The sequence below is a fragment of the Macrobrachium rosenbergii genome, chromosome 4, assembly GCF_040412425.1.
Source record: "Macrobrachium rosenbergii isolate ZJJX-2024 chromosome 4, ASM4041242v1, whole genome shotgun sequence".
NCBI lineage: Eukaryota > Metazoa > Arthropoda > Malacostraca > Decapoda > Palaemonidae > Macrobrachium > Macrobrachium rosenbergii.
Window position 1 is genome coordinate 76,901,017 of NC_089744.1, and position 6,318 is coordinate 76,907,334.

A 6,318-nucleotide genomic window follows, 5' to 3' on the forward strand; every position below is an offset into this window, starting at 1 on the left:
GAACCTTATTTATATGGAACAAGGCCACTACAGGGGCCACTGACTAGAATTTCAAGCTCCCTAAGAATATGGTGTTCATTTGGAAGAAGTAACGGAAGGTAAAGGGAAATTTAGAAAGAAGCGACATGTTTTTAGGAAATAAATACATTAACAAATTGATAAATAAATGGATAAAAGTATAAGTAAATTATTAAAATACGAGGAGAATTGTCTTAGGGTAGTAACTTATTCAAAATTAGCGCGAAATCCTTTACTTAGTCTCACTAATGGTTCGATCCTAAAGACGCTGAAGCCATTCCTATCCTTTCCAATAGGATGCTTCAAGTTCGCTGCTGCTGCCGGAAGGATACCGGCCCCCTCCCCCGTCAGACATCCCCGTCAGGATGCCGTATGGATGAGCACCCTTTAAGAACAAGACCTACAGAGCAGAAATATATAAAGGTGCGCTCTTTTTTGGCGAACTGTAGCAGTAGGGTCGAATCACGCGCCAGGTGATGGAAATGGGAAGTTTAAGAAGAGGGGCGATGCGGAACACGCGCGCAAAGTTGACAACTAAACACGCGATTGGCTGCGCGCGTTCCTTCCTGTCACTCCCTAATCCCCCAACAGACTCCCCCCCCCTTACATCTCCCTCCCAGAACGCCCAGATGATTTTTGTGTGACTCGCGGAGATGGGTTTAACAATTAACACTTTTTTTTTTCATAGGGAGTTTGGAACAAGATACTTGTTTGGTGAAGAACATAAAATGCATACCACTCTCTCTCTCTCTCTCTCTCTCTCTCTCTCTCTCTCTCTCTCTCTCTCTCTCTCTCTCTCTCTCTCTCTGTTCTCTGCTAAGATGTATACAAATAATACATCTTACTATGCATATGTATATGTATTAGATGGGATTCTGTTTTAAACAGAAAATATTGCATATAGATATATACGTATATATAAACATATATATATATATATATATATATATATATATATATATATATATATATATATATATATATATATATATATATTATATTATATATTATATATATATATATATATTATATATATATATATATATGTATATGTATATATGTAAATACATAGGTTATATATATATGTCTATATATTATGTGTATATGCTTAGGAAAATAGATTAACCTTAAATATCTCTTCTATATTCTCGTCCTACGCTTCATATCTTCGCCCTCATAAACATAAATAATAACTTTTATATTACATGTTTTGACCACGCTACTTATGCAGACACCATAACAGTTGTCCCCAATTGCGAGAACTGTAATTAATTCATAAACTCTCCATATTAAGCCTTCACATAATTGCCTCAATCAAATCGAAATCCCACACATTATTTCCGAAAGCCGAATGAGACACCGTGGCAGTAGATAACCTAATTATGACAATTATCCTCGTAAGCAAACAAATGTTTACCCTTAACGGAATACTAGAGCATAAATCTCCTTTGCCCCTTTATCGAGTACCGTGTTATCATCTAATGAACAAAACGGATTTCCGCGTAATCCCGAAATAAAAAATAAAAAAATCTCCGAAACGTCAATGGATTTTTCATTACGTTATTTCCTCTATTCTCGTTTGGATCATTAGAATCTCATAAATGATTCGCGAACGATACGTTATAATTACGGCCGGGTACGCGGCGCAACCTACACGGAACGGCGTAACACCGCCGTCATTCATACGCCGCTCAATTTACCAGTAATTACCGTGATATACGCGGAACAGGTGTGTTTTGTATCTGCATCAACAACGGGTCGATTGAAAACTTTTGATGAATGGGTTGTTGGGGCGGGAGGGGGGGGGGGGAATTGCCTCTTCGAGGTAACCCCCTCGAATTACCTCGAACGGAAAATGCAAGGCTTTATGTTGATGTGTTATTTATGGAGATCTGTGTATTCAAGGGACATTTATAGTCTACTTTCCTTTGTAGGATTCTGTGCAAATTTTTAGTTTTCTGTAAAAGAAAACTATTGTGCCAGCTTTGTCTGTCCGTTCGCACTTTTTTCTGTCTGCCCTAAAATCTTGAAAACTACTGAGGCTAGAGGGCTGCAAATTGGTATGTTGATCATCCACCCTCTAATCATCAAACATACCAAATTGCAGCCCTCTACCCTCAGTAGTTTTTATTTTATTTAAGGCTAAATTTAGCCATAATCGTGCTTCTGGAAACGATATATTATAGGCCACCACCGAGCCGTGGTTTAAGTTTCATGGGCCGCGGGTCATACAGCATTATACAGACACCACCGACAGATAGATCTATTTTCGGTGGCCTGGATTATACGCTGTACAGAAAACTCGATTGCGCCGAAGAAACTTCGGCCCATTTTTTACTTGTTTAGGATAGTGGCGAAATCTATATTGGCCAATATTATGATGTAATCTTCCTTTACGTCAGAAGGAGATTTATACAACAATTAACCCACTGGTGATTGCTGTTGGATTCACCAAGTCGATGGATTATCAGGCATGAGATTTTGATTTAAAACCATGAAGAGTGACTTCTTATCAATATGATTTTAAAGAATATTCGTTCTGCTTCAGTAACCAAACAGTTTGCTTAATGCTTATGAGGGAAATGTTGGATCGTCTAAATGAGATCATTTAATAACCACAGAATGTAAGTAACTTTCAAAGGAATGAAAATAAATAAATTATCCAAATAACCAATTACATTATACATATATATATGTATATATATACCCTTCGTATATATACATATATATACTCTACATATATTTAAATATATATATACATACATATGTATATATATACTTTATATATAAATATACATATATGTATATCTGTATGTGTGTACGTGAGTTTGTGTCTGCATGCACGTGTTCATGCTGACACATTCATTCTTCTGTTATTCCATTCATTTCTGTTCACTGTTCAACCCTCTACAAATGACGGCGAAAAAGGATGTTCAAGGGAACCGAAACTCAGATAAAAAAAATAACACAGTGAGCAATGTGAACGCTGATGAACACAAAATAAAAACTACAGCTAATGTAACATTCGGTAAGTGAAAATGCAGTTTCAGCATCAATACTCAGACTCTTGTAAAGGAATCAGTTGTATTACTCATTAAGTCATTATCTACCAAAGTAGCTGGCTATTGGATTCGCCGAGTAAATCCCTTCTCTCTCTCTCTCTCTCTCTCTCTCTCTCTCTCTCTCTCTCTCTCTCTCTCTCTCTCTCTAAGGCAATGGTGCTGGCAATGATGAGTCACTGAAAACCTTCTAATGTACCTAAAGTCACCTCGAAAGCCAGTTTTCTTTCATATTCAATAATGATGATTATCATTATTACTATCCATATTGTATATATTACCTTGTTAGTTAGTTAGTTGGTTAGTTAGTTATTATTATTATTATTATTATTATTATTATTATTATTATTATTATTATTATTATTATTTATAACACATTATTATTATTATTATTACTATTATTATTATTATTATTATTATTATTATTATTATTATTATTATTATTATTATTATTATTATTATTATTACAAATTTGCGTTTCAAAAGCAAAGAAATAAAAATTTAGGAGATCAACAAATCACAGTATGACTAATAGGTCACTTCAAATGTTTCGCCAGCTGCAACAGCAAAAATAACAGCAATTAGTACTACGAAGAAAAAAGAGCACTGATCTTTAAATGTCCATAAGAAGATGCTATTGGAGAGGCATGAACTATTCAGTAATCGATAAATGCTCAACTCCATCAGCTAAGGTTAAGAGTGTAACTGCATTTCGTTCCATTATTTGAGTTATTGTCTTTACATTAATTTTAATCATTCTTTTCAACGCAAAGTGAACGATTACGTTAAGAAAAAACAGAATGCATTCAGAACCAAAGAATGCGCCCAAGAGAGACCAAGAATGCACCACAGAACCCAAGAATGCACCCAGAGAACCCAGGAATGCACCAAGATAACACAAGAATGCGCCCAGACCACAAGAATACACACAGATAACCCAAGAATGTACCCAGAGATCCCAAGAGTGCACCCAGATAGCCCAAACCTCCACCCATATAACCAAGGAATGCGCCAGGGAAGCCAAGAATGCACCCAGATAACCCAAAAATGCCTAACAGAACCCAAGAACGCACCTAGAAAGCCCAAGACTGCACCCATTTAACCAAGACATGCACCTAGGGAAGCCAAGAATGCACCCAGGAAAGCCAAGAATGCACGCATAGAACCCAAGAATGCACCTAGAGAGCCCAAGACTGGACCCATATAACCAAGGAATGCACCCAAGGAAGCCACGAATGCACCCAGATAACCCAAAAGCCCAAGAATGAACCTAGAGATCCCATGAACGTACCCAAAGAACCCCCCCAAAAAACACAGCTCATGAATACACTCAGATAACCCAGGAATGAAACAAGAAAAACCAATAATGCGCCCACAGAACCCAAGAATGCACAGAGCCGATGACTGCACCCATAGAACCGAAAAATGCACACACAGACCTAAGGAATGCACTCACAGTCCAAAAATGTACCCAGAGAGCCCAAGAATGCACCCAGAGAACCCAAGAATGCGCCAAGAGAACCCAAGAATGCGCCCAGAGAACCCAAGAATACACCCACAGAATCAGGAATCCACCCAGAAAGCCCAAGAATCCATCCAGATAACCCAAGAATGCGCCCCGAGAACCCAAGAATGCACCTAGATACCCCAAGATTGCACTCGGAGAGCCCAAGAATGAACCCAGATAACTCAAGAATGCACCCAAATACTCCAAGAATGCACACAGGGAGCCCAAGAATGCACCAAGATAACCCAAGAATGTACCCAGAGACCCCAAGAGTGATCTTAGATACCCTACGAATACACCCACATAACCCAAGAATGCACAGAGCCCAAGAACGCTCCCAGAGAACCAAAGAATGCATATAACCCAGATAACCCAAGAATGCACAGAGCCCAAGAACGCTCCCAGAGAACCGAAGAATGCACCCAGACAATCCAATGATGCATCCAGAGAGCCCAAGAATGCACTCACAGAACCCAATAATGCACCCAGAGAGCCCAAGAATGCACCCACAAAACCCAAGAATGCACCCCGAAAGCCCATACGTGAGTCATGGCCTTGAGATAACAGCAACAGATAAGAAATTTATTTTAAAAATCACTGATAAATAAAATCGCAAAATGGACCAATTTTGCAGTCAACGAGATTGATAAATCTTATTATATTTACCCATACGAAAATCTAGTTAACTCCTTAACCAGTGGACCGCTCTCAACCAAATTTCATGTCAGTCAATGGACAAAGGTTATATATACGATTTATATATTAATTCGGGTCAAATATAACTCACAATCAAGTTTCCTTAAACTCATATTACACCTCTCTACAAAATAAATTATGGGTTTCGGACACTTTCAAGAAGTTAGGATTACATAGATGAAAACTGTAATAAAAAATCCTAAAAAAAACTTTTAACAAATCCCTAAAGTTCACAGTGACTATGTCGTGAGGTCAAATACGACTCATGTGTACTTTTTTTTGACGACTCAGCGAGTGAGTCATTTACTTTATATGCTTGGAAAGGGATCATTTAGCCTATATCGACCCTTTAATAAAAATATGTTAATATAGAACAATATATACATACAGAAAAAGGGAAATTCTATTAATAAACTTCTATAAGAACTATAAATGTCCAACAAACAATGTGCAAGGGCAATAATTTCAAACGTACCAATGGGTATCCAAGTAACCGTCGTCTTGTTGAATTGTTGGAGCGCCATGTTGTCGAAACCCTGTGTTTACTTTGAAACATTTCGCTTTTTAGCTGATAAGAACTCGTTGAATTGACGACCTTCTTGTATTCGAAGAATCCTGATTCACTTTATTTCTTGAAACTCGTATTTGAATCGTTCCTCTTTTATTTGAATCCCGGATGAACAGCGATAAAGATGAAGAATTCCCAAGACACACACATTTAACAATGACCTGGGAGTAGTGAAGTGTCACCAGCGAGCTTCCTTTGTTTTGTAATGTCCCATTCAGAATTACGACATTCTCACCTGTTAAGGAAAACAAGTAGCATTATCAATAGGGAACTGAATTAACACGAAGAAGTGAGGCAAAAGGAATAAATGAATAAAAGACATGAAATATGAAGGTCTCACAGACTTTGTTTTGACTAGGCCTAGACCTACGTACTTTATGCATCATTAGTTTTTCTTTCATCTTTATTTGATATAAAACTTTTTAGCTTCCTGTTTCCGTATTAACGTCCTTTGCTTCTTATTTTATTCA

At 37.4% G+C, this 6,318-nt stretch overlaps 1 long non-coding RNA gene across 1 annotated transcript in view; it reads right to left on the minus strand.

Moving 5' to 3' along the window:
* Positions 1-6,083, minus strand: part of LOC136835858 (uncharacterized) — a 37,930-nt gene extending 31,847 nt beyond the window's left edge. The window contains exon 1 of the long non-coding RNA XR_010852266.1: positions 5,756-6,083. This is a non-coding gene — a long non-coding RNA (uncharacterized lncRNA). The remainder of the gene's footprint in view (positions 1-5,755) is intronic.
* Positions 6,084-6,318: the final 235 nt, after the last annotated feature.